The 14744-nt window shown below is 54.0% G+C and overlaps 1 protein-coding gene across 1 annotated transcript in view; it reads right to left on the bottom strand.

The window, feature by feature from the left end:
- TMEM132C (transmembrane protein 132C) overlaps nucleotides 1-14744 on the bottom strand; it is a 308963-nt gene that overhangs the window by 53519 nt on the left and 240700 nt on the right. The window lies entirely within an intron of this gene.

The following is a 14744-nucleotide window of genomic DNA, read 5'->3' as shown; positions in this document are numbered from 1 at the left end:
TGGAAGCATTCTGAAAACTTGTTTTGGGTTTTTTTTTCCCTTCTCCCATTATAGGACACAATGCAGTATCTGAGAAGGTGTATTTTTTACAGTCTCTTAATATTATGCAAGCGTGTATCTGAGATAATATTCACATTTGTAAGTGCATTTTACATTTGATTCCAGGGAGTGATTTAACGTACTCGCTCCACGTAACTTGATCACTTACCGTTTCTGTGGGTGATATACACACGCACGCCAGCCCAGCATTTATCAACAGGCACGGAGACTGCTTGTAGCTACAACCACCCGGCAGCACTGGGACTTGGAAAAGGAATTATATATTGTTCACATACTTGTTTTCTAATAAATCCTGCCTTTTTGAGGCCCCTTCAGAAAGGAAGTAAAAGGGAAACCATGAATTTTGAGCCACTAATGATAGTCACTTTAGACACTGGCAAAAGAAAAAAACCAAAAACCAAACAACAACAACAACAACAACAAAAACATAAATCAAGGTCCTTGGTTTGGTGCTAGAGTCTAAAAGAAGAGGAAAGACAAAACCAAAGGAATATTAGGTAGATGGCATCTCTTCCACTATAACTAAGGAAAGTGGCTTTTACTTGGTCTGCTGGTTAAGTTCAGTCGGAGCTGCCAAATACAGTTGGGCAGGCTTTGCACTGCACAAGGGCTCCGTGTTCAGACTGCAGATAGAGTAAATCTTCTGACAGAGGGGGAAGTCAAGTGTCTTATGGAAGGGCACCTCTTTCTAACGCGCATAAAGATGCTGCTTGGGCCAGTGGTCCGGACCTTCCCTCCAGACATCACGGATTAGAAGCAGCAACACACAGATACTTTCACGGCTGTCTCCCCTAAGACAGAGAAGACTGGTTTCTAAATCCAGCCCAGCCTCTTTACTTTTCGATGTCTTTACTGAAGGGCATGTTGATTCATGTAGCATGTAAGTTGGGGCCTTGATTATTTTGCTCACTCCTTAAACTCCAAGTCCGGAACACCCACCTGGCTGGCACATTACGGGCATCCCGCGAATGCTCGTTCAGTGAATAAATGAACTGATGGGTCGCTCTGGACCCGAAGCTACGACTGTGGTTAGTTTGACACCTGCCCTTGGCTGTGTCCCCCCACGACCTTCTTCCCAAGGTAATTCATCACTAATAACCGTTAATTAATAATCAATCACTAATCATGAATTTGGGGGCAGGGAAGGTAAAGGAAGGAGGGAAAGAATGAGTCAACCATGAACAGGATTCTAGGTGGGAAGTTAGTAGGAGGATGACAGAAATCCCCGCTCACACTTAGCTCACACATTTGTAAAGAACTGTTTGGTCGGGGGACTGGGTTTCTGGGCGAGGATCCGAGACACAGCCGCCCACCCCTCCCCACCCCCCCCCCCGCCCCCGAGACACCTGTTCACTACTCAATCCTTCCAGTTCCCCTCCTCAGCCCGAGAGCTCTCAAACATTTTGGTCTCAGGATCCCTTGATGGCCTTAAAAATTATTGAGGACCTCAGAGGTCTTGCCTACGTGCATGATGCCTATTGGTACTTATTGTATATTCGAAACCACAACTGGAAACCTGGCAATCCAAGAGCACAAGAGCACACATCCCGTCAGCCGTGAGGGGAGGCCATCGCCCCGCACCCCTGGGCTCTGACGAGAGAAAGGCAGTGAACAAGTCACGTCACCCGCCAGCATTGTGGGAAGTCCGTCTCCGCACTGGCCCCCGGATCCTTGTCTCCTGGCCTTCGTCGCCCTGACTGACGTCCCACACGGAATCAGAGACTGTTGTGTAGCCAGAAGGACACAGGAGAACCCGTGTGTGACCCCTGAGGCCGTCACAAAAGGTGTCACGGTTCCTGCCGTGGTTCCCGGGGGGACGCAGCTGCTGGCCATGGGGCCACTCAGGCAGCACTGTGGGGGTGTGCCGCCTCGCAGGGGGACCCCAGCCCTTCAGACGATGCAGCCCCGGCCAGTATCTGGCTGCGACCCTCCCCCTCCCCCGAAAGAGACCCCGAGTCAGACCCCCCCCAGCAGAGCTGGTCTGGGATTCTTGCCCTTTATTGCTAACTGAAGCCACTACATCTTGGCCTGACTTGTCACACATCAATAGGGAGCACGTATTATGAAAGGGCCTTGGGGACCCCCGGGGTTTTCCACACCACCTCTGATAACCACAGCACGAAGGCGTGCAGAATTTAGGGAGATGTAGTTCACATGCCTCTGAGCACAAGTGGCGTACTAGACTAGATGACCTGGGCCGCGCAATGTGGCCCGATGTCCAGGAGGCTAGGCTGCCCCTGTTCACCCGGCTGCTCGACTGTGCACGCACACCCGGGGGACAGCAGGTCCTTGCCACTTCCCTCGGGGGCTCCTGGAGGCAAGAGGGCTCTTCCCACTCCGTCATCTGTCCCCTTTCCCGGTCTCGGGTCTTGTATGCACCCGGGAATTAAGGGCACAATTCCACCAGATGCGTTGGGGCAGAGATTCACATGATGTTAATGAACTCGGAGGAGGTACTTCAGAAGAACATTAATAAAGTCTGTATGGATCAGACAACAGGAATTTGCTCCCGTGTAGTAAACAAGACATCTTCCTATGAGTGTGGAGAGCAGAAGCTAATTAATTAATACTACTGTTAATATTGCTGCTCATGAATAATAATGGCCAACACTGAAGGAGCACTTAATACGCGTCAGACACTCTCCTAAGGGCTTTGCATCTATTAGCTGATTTAATCCTCACTACAATGCTATGCAGTGGGCACCATCATTACGTCCTTGTTACAGGCAAGGGAATGGAGGCCCAGAGAGGGTAAGCGACTTGCCTAAGGGCACACAGTGCACAAACTCGTGGATCTGAGATTCAAAGCTAGGTATTTGCCACCATCTATGCTGTCGTCAGTCTCTCCCTACCCCTTATCCCCTATTTTGTCATCATGACATCCGGCAAGAGGTAGTTGGGACAGAGTTTAGGCCAAGAGGCTGGGTCTGTGGCTGTGAAAGCCAGATGCTCAGTTGAGGCTGGGCTCGCCCTGCCGCTGTGTTCTTATCCTGTGGACGCGAGTGAATCACAAACCAAGCAGCAAGCCAACCCTGCCCGTGGGGTCTGTAAAGCCAGGGTGATGGGTACCTGTGGGGTTTTGTCTGCTGAGCCCCTGCAGGCAATTTCCCATACCCCCTCCAATCCTTTGTGGTTCCTTTTGGGCCTGGCCTCCTTCTGGGGTACTATAATCGACTTAACTCTCTCTTTGGAGTAAGGCAGTTGAGTTTGGTTCTTGCTACCTGCTCCCAAATTGTGCTGATAAAATATAAGGCATTAAAAGATCTTCTATTATGCTTGATTTTTTTTGTTTTTTGTTTTCTTTAACATATCAGATCACAGACAATGCGGGGAAAAAAAGGAGCCGTGCCACTGGCGGGTCCCACAGGAATGCTGCTGAAAAAGCCGACAGACGAACAAGGATGACAAGAGACAAACTCACAGCAGGGCTGGGGTGGAATCTGGACCGACATTGACATTTTCCACTTGGCCACCTTCATTACCGTTACTACGTCGCTGTTCCGCAGCCCTTAGACATGTGTGGCTATTTACATCGATTAATTAAAATTAGGCGAAGATGGGGCGCCTGGGTGGCTCAGTCGGTTAAGTGTCCGACTTCAGCTCAGGTCACGATCTCGCGGTCCGTGAGTTCAAGCCCCGCGTCAGGCTCTGGGCTGATGGCTCAGAGCCTGGAGCCTGTTTCCGATTCTGTGTCTCCCTCTCTCTCTGCCCCTCCCCCGGTCATGCTCTGTCTCTCTCTGTCTCAAAAATAAATAAACGTTAAAAAAAATAAAATTAGGCAAAGTTAAAAATTAATCTCCTCTGTGGCTCCCGCCAGTTTTAAGTGTCCAGTGACCTCACGTAGCTCGTGACATACTGAATGGTGCGGACAGGGAACACTGTTCCAGAAAGTTCCACTGTAGAACAACGGCTTAGAAGTTTCGAACAGGAATCTTCCTTCCTATTTCTTTCCTTCCTGTAGCTGGAGTTATACGATACTTAGGAACATGGAGAAGCTATAACTTTATTATACCTCATGAATTCAATGCAGGTATCTGTGGACCACCCCCCAGGGGCTGAGCCCCATTCTAGAAGCTGGAGACACAGCAAGAGGACCGGAGACCGGGAGATGGACAGTAAACGCGTCAACAGATACACACGTAACATCACGTCCGCCGGTGACGGGGGCTGCAACGAGAAAAGCCACCGGGAACAGGGCGGCTGTCCTTGATTCTGGAAGTGCATCCGAATCACCTACAGAGTGTTTAGACGCAGGTGCCCGACTCGAATGACGCTGGTATAATTAATTTGGGGGTGTGGCCAGGAAGCACCCCCCTCCACCCCACCCCCACCCCAGGGGATTGGACCCAGCGGTTCAGGCACCGACCCCTGATCCAGGGCAGTTGTCTGAAGGTGTGGCCGGTGGCATCCGCGTAACCGGGAGCCGGTCAGAGGCGCAGATTCTTGGGCCCCACCACGGAGCTGCCGAAGCAGACACGCCCTGTTTTAACAAGCCCTCCCCACGACGCTGACCACACACAGGTTTGAGAACCACGGGAAGGACCAGTCCACTGTCCTCTCTTCGTCCGCAACTGGCTGCTTAACCCGCAGGATTACTAACAAAAGCTGAACGAAGGACCCTGCGTGGCAGGTGAACTCTACCGTCATTTGAAAACGGAAGGGAGAGTGCCGTCACATAGGGCCACCCGCACGTGGTGTTTGTGAGGTGGATGGAAATGCCCCCCCGAGAGTCCCTCTCGTCCACGAAGACGCGTGTTCTCTGTCTTTTGCCTCCAAAACATTTCCTTGTCCCTCCTGTGTGGCAATGACTTAAACTGAGTTATGCGTTCATTCACAGAGCAGTGCTCGAACACGTTTCGGATGCTGACATAATTACGGGGCCGGAGGATAAAGGCTGGCAGTTACGGAACGCGAGCCTTGGCACGACGAATCACGCACCAGACAGGAAGAATAATGCGGATTTAGGCCGGAGCGGGGCTGCAGGTGCTGGTGGCCAAATGATGGAGAAGAAAACAGTTCCTTCACCTCAAGGGGCTTACTCTAGGGGCCGGGAAGACAGACGTGGGCATTCATTCATGTATTCACTCACTGGCAGCTCCTTATTAAGCACCTACTGTGTGCTGGGCATAGTTGGATACGGTAGTGATGGAGTGAGCCCTGCTCTCACGGTGCTGACACTGCAGCGGGGAAATTCAGACAACGAACACCTGAATAAGTTATGGGAGTTGCATCGAGCTACAAAGGAAAAACAAGGCGGCCAGGGCACAGAGTGACTGAGCTGTGACTTCAGGTAAGGTAACTGAGGTTGGCTAGGGAGGTGGGGACCTGCCTAATGTGAGGGAAAACACAGTATGGAATCTGGGGAGAGGCTCCAGGCACAGGAAACAGCCAGTGCAAAGGCCCCGGGGCCGGGGTGCGGAGGAAAGGGAGGCAGTGGTCGTTAGATCGGAGAGTAGCCGTGGGCCACACGCTGAGGGCCACCAGCCAGGATCCAGCGCTCCAGGACTTGGGACAGCAGACGGGTCGCGCGGTGGGAACGTGTCCGAACCACCCCAGGCTGGAGGCACGGGAACAGGAGAACCAGGCACACAGGGGCTCCCAAAGTGAACGTCCAGGATACCGTCTGGGATGCCAGCACACAGGGACAGCACTGTCACCGTGTTCCTTTAGTTCTCTGCTGTTGCCCAGCCTGGCACTGAGCTGGCCTGCGCTGAAGAAGCACATCCACGGCAGGAATGGTCACAGGTAAGGGGCTCGGGCTAAGAAATAGAGGTGAAATCCCAGCTGCCCCCCAGTCAACATTCCGGGCTGGGAGAGGGTGGTGGGGGCAGGCGTCATAGAAATACCAGCATGAGAAGGAGTCTCAGTGATTTTATCAGACACAAAACTGAGACACGGTGCCTCGAGGGCGAGGGGCAGCAGTGGGTACTGTCAGGGGCAGGAGGGTCGGAAGAGACCCTCACGCAGTGGGGTTTGAGCGGAGTCTGCAGTGGCGAGAAGGAGCCTTCCGGGAGGGGACACGGCAAGGACAGAGATGCCCAGTGGGACAGGTGCAGCAGTCTCGACAACAATGCCCGTGCACAGTGGGTGCTTAATAAGGAGAGGTTTGTGGTGGGGTTTCCCTTCTCCCCCGAGGGCTGGGTGATGGAGGGGCGGGACTTGCCTTGTCCCCCCCAACCCAGGGCTGGGTGATGGAGGGACGGGACTTCCCTTGTCCCTCACCCCCAGGGCTGGGTGATGGAGGGGCGGGACTTCCCTTGTCCCTGGATGGGTGATGGAGGGGCGGGACTTCCCTTCTCCCCTCAGGGTTGAGTGATGGAGGGGCTGGGACTTCCCTTGTCAACCCCCCCCAGGGCTGGGTGATGGAGGGGCGGGACTTCCCTTCTCCCCTCAGGGTTGAGTGATGGAGGGGCTGGGACTTCCATTGTCAACCCCCCCCAGGGCTGGGTGATGGAGGGGCGGGACTTCCCTTCTCCCCTCAGGGTTGAGTGATGGAGGGGCTGGGACTTCCCTTGTCAACCCCCCCCCCCCCGCCCCCCAGGGCTGAGTGATGGAGGGGCTCAGGTGAAGATCTACTTCCTTGGGGCAACAATTCTTAGCCTGTTTTGGTCACAGGCAACTCTGGCTGGCTGGTGAGGTCTAAGAAGCCCTTCTCAGAATACATTTTTAAATGCATAAAATAACAGGCTTACGAGGGAAACTAATTTCAGATCTACTAATCCTGGTCCTTCTGCATTACCGCACTAAGTAATAAGATCTAGCATTGGGTGTAAAAAATGACCATAATTTCAGACTAGCAAAGAGTATGAATGATATTTCAAGATCTCTGTGTCCGCTGTACCTTGATGGAAATCTGTGTAACGAGTTCGGTGGTGCCTGCGAGGACCGTGGGGGCTTGTGATCTGCGTTCACATGGGAGGGAACACTGAGCTCTGGGCAGACTCGCAACACCAAGGTGCAGACGCCCGAATCTCCTCGAGGGCCCCCAGGGGACGCTGGGTCTTCTGTAGGGTCGCCTCCCCCCAGGCCTGATTTTCTGCCACTCCAGCAGCCGGGCTGGGGCTCAGCCCCCAGGGGAGAGGGCGCAGGTAAGGATGCTAAATGCATTCAGAACATTCCTAGGGCTCCAGGGCTGGTCTTTTCCCCATTTTACAGGCGACGGAACAGAGCCACAGAGAGGCCAAGCTACCTGTCCGAGGTCACACAGCCCCTCACAGGAGGTGCTGGGATTCACGCCCACACAGCTGGCTCCTGAGGCGGAGCCCCCAAGTCCTGTTCAGAGTTTCTTTGAACTCAGAGAAAAGATTAAAGGTGTGGTACCAAGGGTGTGGAGGGTGACCGTCCTGGGCGCCTCTCCCGGGACCAGGGCTCCTGCTGCCCTATCAGGCTTCCTGCTAATGTTCATGTTGGGAGGACAGATGATTTTTCTGTTCTCTCTTCTTTTCTTTCTTGCTCCTATGTTCCCCACCTCCGTCTCCTATCCCCAGCGACCTTACATAATCGTTAATGCTAGAACACACAGGTTTTGCTAAGTAAAGAGAGAAAAATAATGGGAGGTATAAACTTGGACGAGGCCCGAACATCCCTCCATGGCACCCCTTCCCTTACTGCTGGGGAAACCCGGCCCGGCTGCTGGCGACCTTGGTGTGAATGCCAACGCTGACTATTGCCACGGTCTGAGCACTTCTTCTGTGCCAGGTGGTGGGTAAGGGGTCACTCATCGGATAATGAATCGGTCACCCTGAAAACATTCCTACCAAGGCCAAGCAGCCTCGGATGAGTCACAGATTTCCTCTTTAGACAGAGCCCGGTGCCAGGCTGTTGGAAGGAGGGGTGTTTCTAAATTGAATTCCACAGTAAATCTCCAGCTGTGACAAGGAAATACTTATTCCGCCCATATAGTTATTTTTCGACCCAGCAAACGTTTTCCAATTGCCCGAGAGCACTGAAGCCATCCTTAACACCCTCTCCAGGGAGTCACAATGTAAAATTTCCAAGTTGGAAGAGGGGCATGAATATCAAGGATAGGATGTTTCTGGAAAACAATAAAACATTATTTATCTATTGTCTCTTTTAAAAATAATATTCTGCAATCCCCGTCAAAGGAGATGTCTCTCGGTTCTTTGAAATGCCTGCTGTTGCCTTCTCGAACCCAGAGGATATTGCCAACACACTTCCCCACGGATCCCGACGCAGAGCGAAGTCATTCATCACTTGCAGATTGACAGGCGGGTCCAAGCGCATCTCTGCGACGCCACCTGCCTGTTAATGCCCATCCCATTGCCCACACCGGGTTCTCTGGACTCAGCGAGGGAAAGGACGTGGAAAAGCCACCGCAGGAGGCTGCCGGCTGGACAAATCCAACCGTGGGGCTCAGGGACCCCGGCAGATCCCTTTACCCTGTACCTTCTGCGTTAATTTTGTACGAAGCAAGGATGAAAGACGACCCTTCGGTGGTCAGGACCACTTCCTGGCCGTGTCCGCTTTTGCGGATGACCGTGCTGTGCTCCCTGGGAAGAGCTGGAGGGAGCCCGGAGCCTGCCGCCCTCGGGGTCCTGGCTGGAACTGGAAGGCCCACTCAAAGGGGCGGGTTGCAGCGTGTGCGATGAGGGGCTCCCCACAGAGTCACGGGCAGGAGCGATGGAAGTGGCCAGGGATGGAGAAGCTGGGAGCTGTTAGGAGCCCCACATCCAGGGGCAAGGGAAGGCAGCCAGTTCTGGGAGCCCAGAGGGAGGAGAGCCAGGGAAAACAGATTCCCCTGCAGGACAGGAGCTGTGGACAGAGACGACCACGCCCTGGCGGGTTTGTAGCAAGATGGGGAGGGGACCAGGTAGACTGGAAGGAATTTAGGATGCCGACACAGCTTCTCAGGGTCACGGTTCAGCCCACCACAGGAGCCTCTGTCTCTCTCTGCTCTGTCCAGTCTCCCGTGGTGCCTCCCACTGGCTGAACGCCACCAGAAGCCAGAGGTCCAGGGGGACTGGGGGCGGCAGTCCACGGAGGCAGAGCAGAGCACAAGGGCAAGCCACTGCCGACGTTCCCCCCCCGGCAATCCTGTCCTGCTACACGCTTGGCCAGGGGCTCCGGGGATCTCTCAGACCCGAATGAATCTCCGTGACGCCCCGGAGAGGTGAGGATTAAGATCATCATTCTGCAGACATGAGAACAAGTAGAAATCTCTCCTTTAAACAGCCCTGGCCAGGCGCCTGGGTGGCGCAGTCGGTTAAGCGTCCGACTTCAGCCAGGTCACGATCTCGCTGTCCGTGAGTTCGAGCCCCGCGTCGGGCTCTGGGCTGATGGCTCAGAGCCTGGAGCCTGTTTCCGATTCTGTGTCTCCCTCTCTCTCTGCCCCTCGCCCGTTCATGCTCTGTCTCTCTCTGTCCCAAAAATAAATAAACGTTGAAAAAAAAAAATTAAAAAAAAAAAAATAAATAAAAAAAAAAAAACAGCCCTGGCCATAGCCACTTGATTTCCAATTTGATTTTATGCGGAGAGATGTAGACACGTTCTAGGAATCTTGAAAGCTTGACATAAGGAAAAAAAAACCAACAACACCCGAGTTCCCACCATGTTTCAGGAGTCAAGGAAAATGATTTCATTTCAGGTCTGCAGAGGCCAAAAGCCTGTTCAAAATTCGGGGTGAATCTTTCCAGGAAACTCAGGCTGGGACTAAGCCAGTCAGTCTGGGAGCAGAGGGCCTCTGCCTATACCTGCCCACATTAGGGGCTCCTGCCTTCTCCAGACGAGGCATGGGATTTAGTCTTTTATTTTGGAATCAACGCCAGGGAAAATAGAAACAGCATAGCTGTTCCACTCCCCTTTCCTGCATTCCCTGTCTTCACAGCAGTGCCTTATGGTTACCTGGTCCTGTCCTACGAGATACCGACCTGTGTGCTGTCTGCCCCACCCCCACCCCAGCCCTGGGGGCCAGACCTGTCGGTTCACTGCCTGTTTCCCAGGACCCCTCACGGTGAACATCCACAGTGGCCTTCACACCATGAGGGCTTGGCGTGAGCTTGAATGGATTCCGCTGCCCCTTTATCCTCGAAAAGAGACCACCACCCCTCTACCCCCGCCGGCTTACAGTAGGGCCAAGGGACAGTGTGGCTTTGGAGGTCCTGCCTCGACGGCTCCCTCTGCAGGAGAGCTGAGACACAGCCTCGCGTTCACCTCACCGACTCCCTGGGAGCCGGATGGAACCTGCAGCTGAGAGGGACCCAAGGCTCCTGAAGAATCACCACATTCCCAGCTCCCTCCCTGGATTTCGGAGGGCGCGTGAGAAGGCCTGGTTTTAAGGTGAGCACCGTGCCCCCTGAGGCCCACTGCCCACCCGGTGATCCTCTGTCTTAGGTTTCTGACGGTTTTTCTTCAGAATGAGCGACAATGGAGACGATTTACTTACTTCCCAGACCTGACCAGTCGGCTCGCTAACAGGTAGGATAAGAATTTGCTTCCTAGTTACTTTTTGAAAAAACAGAACAAAACCAAAACACATTTCTCATCTAGAAAAAAAAAAACAACCTTGCGGGGGATGACGTCACACGAGCACCTGAACACGGGCCGGCGGTCTGTGCCCCGCGAGGAGATGTGGGGCCGTCAGAGATCGTTTGGGTGAAGCCAGTTTGAATTCACTCACAGTTACTCGCCAACAAACGGATTCTGGGTATGACATCAGTAGTCATGCCATCTTCCAAAACGCGACAACCCCAATAATCACATCACGCTCCAAAGAGGGCTTTCTTGTCCCTTGGAAAGTGGGACAAAATAATATCTCCTATCCTTATCGTGATTTTGCTTTTCACCATATCTGGATGCCTTCTCTGTTTCTTGTAAATGGTTTTAAGTGGATTTATTTTGAGAGAGAGAGAGAGAGAGAGAGAGAGAGAGATGGCACAAGGCAGGGAAGGGGCAGAGGCAGAGGGAGCGAGAGAATCCCAAGCACAGAACCTGATGTGGGGCTCGATCTCACGAACCGTGAAGTCATGACCTGAGCTGAGATCAAGAGTCGGAGGCTTAACCCACTGAGCCACCCAGGCGCCCCTGAATGCCTTCTCTGTTTAAACTAGGTAGGACAGGAGCCAGGCTCTTACACCCTAGAACTGGTGGTGATGCTCCGTGTTGTAAGCCTGCAAACTTTCTCCCTGAGGGGCCAGATGGAAAGTATTTCAGGGTTTGCCGGCCGAGAGGCAAAATGGAGCGTACTAAAACGCTCCTTACATAACTATTTAAAATGTAGCTATTTGGAAACACACAAACGATTCCCAGCTTGCACGGTATACAAGAAACAGGCAGCGGATTGACTCTGGCCCACGGGCTATACATTGTTGATGCCTATTCTTGGACACGCGAAGTCAGGAGCAATCATTCTCCGACCTCAACGTATTAACGGGTCCTGGGGGTAGATGATACCTTCTGTGGTGAGGATCTGCTCTTTGTGTCTGTCTGCTCCCCCTTTCCCAGGGGCAGCCAGAGTTTCCCATCATGCACCATGCCCACCCGCTCTCAGTCTGACTCCACACCTGCTCCGGGAAGACAAGTCCCCCAGACCCCTCCAATCAGAGCATCACGCCCTTTGGCTCCAGTGACTGGCTTCAGGTTGGTCACGCGACCCGAGCCGAGCCAATCCGTTCTAATCAGAGCCAGTGCCGGGAGATTTGCTTGAGTGTTGGCACCGAGGCGTCTTTTGCTCTCCTCCTGCTGGACCCGATGCCATGAAAATGTCAGCGTGGCACCGCCCAGCACAGCCTCCTGCAAGTGACTCTAACCGGGAGGGACACAAGAGGAAAGCAGAAGGGAAGCCACCTTCCCCGATGACAAATTTCGCTCAAGTCGATCGTCAGCACTCAACGTCTGGTCCGCCAGACCAGCAGCACTGGCACGACTCAGGACCTTATAAAAGTACCCCACTCAGACCTCCTGAATGAGAACCTGCCTCCACAAAGAGTCTCCAGGTGATCTGAGCGCACACGAGTGAGAACGCTTTCCTAGACGTTTACCTTCCGTGAGCCGTGCTTGGGTTGGGTTGGGTGGGGTGGGCAGGGAGTGTAACCCAAAGAGCTCTGATCTGTTTCCTGGAGTCCATCGTGGGATTCAGCGCGTTTGCTTACCAGCTCTTACCGACGCGCCCTGGTAACAGTAATGTGAGAGTAATGGCGTTTGAAGTCCAAGAGAGACTCGTCTCCAACCGTGGCTGCACCACGGAATCATCCGGTGGTGCTTGGTCCCACCTCCAGGGATCTGCACTCAATTTGTCAGGGTGGCGCCCCCACTGCACCAATTTCTAAACCTCCTGGGTGGTTCACCCGTTCAGCCAGCATTTAGAAATCACCCTCTCGGGTCTCCTTCAGCAGAGGTCGGATGCTTTTTTTCCAGAAAGGGCTGGCAGTACGGGCGCTGTGGACCACTCAGCACCTGCCCCAACTACTCACTTCCTCCTGTGACCAGCGGAAGGGGTCAGGGATGGACGGGTGTGGCTGCGTCCCCAACAATCTGTACTTAGAGAAGCGAGCACAGGCTGGGTTTGGCCCTGGGGTTGTAGTCTGTGGGTTCCCTGTGCACAGAGTGGCTTCACTGCTTGGGAAAGGCACCTCAGCCTCCTCGCCCGTCAGATATTAGGAGGGGCCGCGTGTGCTGTTTGCTGCCCGGTGTCCATTCTCGTGTTTTCTAGTGAAACGATCCGGAAACCACTCTGCTCTCAAACTCATGTGGTTTGTGCGGTCGACCCGCATCTTGGTTTGGGTCTTCCCAGAAGGATTCCATTGCAAGTGGTTTATTGGGAGGGGCAGACAACCTCAGCCAGGGGGTGGGGAAGTGAGACAGAGCAGGGCACTCGGGACCACAGCGTGAGGTGTCCGGCCAGAACCACCGGGCGGGGGAAGGCGCCGTGTCGAGCTGCGTTGACCCACGGGAGGGCCCAGGGCGCTGGAATAAGTCCGTGCCAACTCCCGTTTGTCGCGGGGGAGAGGGCTCCTTGGATGGGGACATGCAAACTCCTCGGTGCGTCTGTCCTGCCGCGCAGGCGGGAAGGACGGCTTTGCAGGCGAGACAGAACTCTCAGGTGATAACGTGCCAGTGCGTGAGGAGGTGGGCGGGGCGAGGGCGGGAGGGGACGTCCACGGCATCCGTTCCAGGCCACGCACACTCTGGGCATGTAGCGTCCCTGCCACGGCGACCGCCTCGGGCAGACAGCAGGACCCCACAGGAGCAGTCCTGGCAACGAGACCTTGGTCGCGCTTTCTGGAAATGAGTTGGCTGATCTTCCTGGGCTCGAGGCTTGAACCACTTGGCGAGAGTATTGGCTGCCACGCTGCCACCGTGCGCAGACTCAGGGAAGCCAAGAGGCAGAGAAACGGAGTCCCGGAGACAGAGTTGGGTCCGATCGGGCGGACCCGAGGCCAGGACGGATCCTGGATTCTGAGTCACACGGGCCGGCACATTCTCGCTGTGCTTAAGCCAACTGGGTAGCATTTGGTCGCATGTAACCCAAAGAATCCTAATTGATGGATTTCCCAACTTGGTATCAGTGAAGCCTGCTCATCCCAAAGCTGAACAGAAATTGCTTTTGCAATATGTGCGCCAGGCTCCGTGTGAGGGAGGGAGAATTCCGGCAAAGACAGTGGAAGCTGAACCACGCGCCTCTGAAACGCCATCCTCTTGGACCTCCTGGCAAAGCATCCCTACGTGGAGCAAAGCCGAGCTCAGGGATGGCCCTGGACAAAGTCCCAGCGTGCTAGGTGAGAGACCTCGGAGCAAAAGTGCCATCTACCTTCTCACCGTTTTCTCTCCCGGGCTCATTTCCAGCAGCCACAGGGTCGAGCCAGAAGTCACGGCACGGGTTCGCACTGTGACCCACGCGGGTCAATGACGTGTTGACCTGCCCCACGGTGGTGCTCACCCAGCCCTCTGGAAACCTGATGGGGCCACGGGACTCCCTGTGACCAGCCGCGTGGGTGTGGAAAGTCCCACGTCATTTCCATGCCATCGCTTAGAGAAGCTCGCATGTGACTTTCCACATGTCCGTTCCTCTGTCCCAGAGACCGTGAAGGCCACATGTTCCTGATGTCATAGTTACAAGATGGTGATGCCCCTGAGACATGGCCCGGAACAGAGCCCCCTACCATTTGCTCCATGAAATATAAGCAAGAATAACTTGTGTTGTGCTGAGCACCTGAGTTTCTGAGGTTGTTTGTGGCGGTAGTCTTGCCTCGCTTATCCGACTAACATACAGAGGGGCCTGACGCTTCCTTATAAACAAGGAGCAGAGGGGCGCCTGGGTGGCTCAGTCGATTAAGCATCTGACTCTTAATTTTGGCTCAGGTCATGCTCACGGTTGTGAGTTCAAGTCCCACGTCGGGATCTGCACTGACATTGCGGACCCTGCTTAGGATTCTCTTCCTCCCTCTCTCTCTGCCCCTCCCCTGCTCTCTCTCTCTCTCTCAAAATAAATAAACATTAAAAAATTTGTTTAAAAGGAGCCTCTTGCACTGCTGGTGGGAACGCAAACTGGCGCAGCTGCTCTGGAAAACAGTGTGGAGGTCCCTCAAAACATGAAACGTAGAACCACCCTACGATGCAGCAATTGCACTCTAGGTATTTATCCAAAGAACACCAAAATGCCGATTCACATGGGTGCTGTACCCCACTGTTTATAGCGTCTCACCCTAACAGGTCCCTGGTCACTGTGT

Source organism: Lynx canadensis, chromosome D3, assembly GCF_007474595.2.
Source record: "Lynx canadensis isolate LIC74 chromosome D3, mLynCan4.pri.v2, whole genome shotgun sequence".
NCBI lineage: Eukaryota > Metazoa > Chordata > Mammalia > Carnivora > Felidae > Lynx > Lynx canadensis.
The sequence above is the reverse complement of the archived record's forward strand: the minus strand, read 5'-3'. Positions and strand labels throughout refer to the sequence as shown.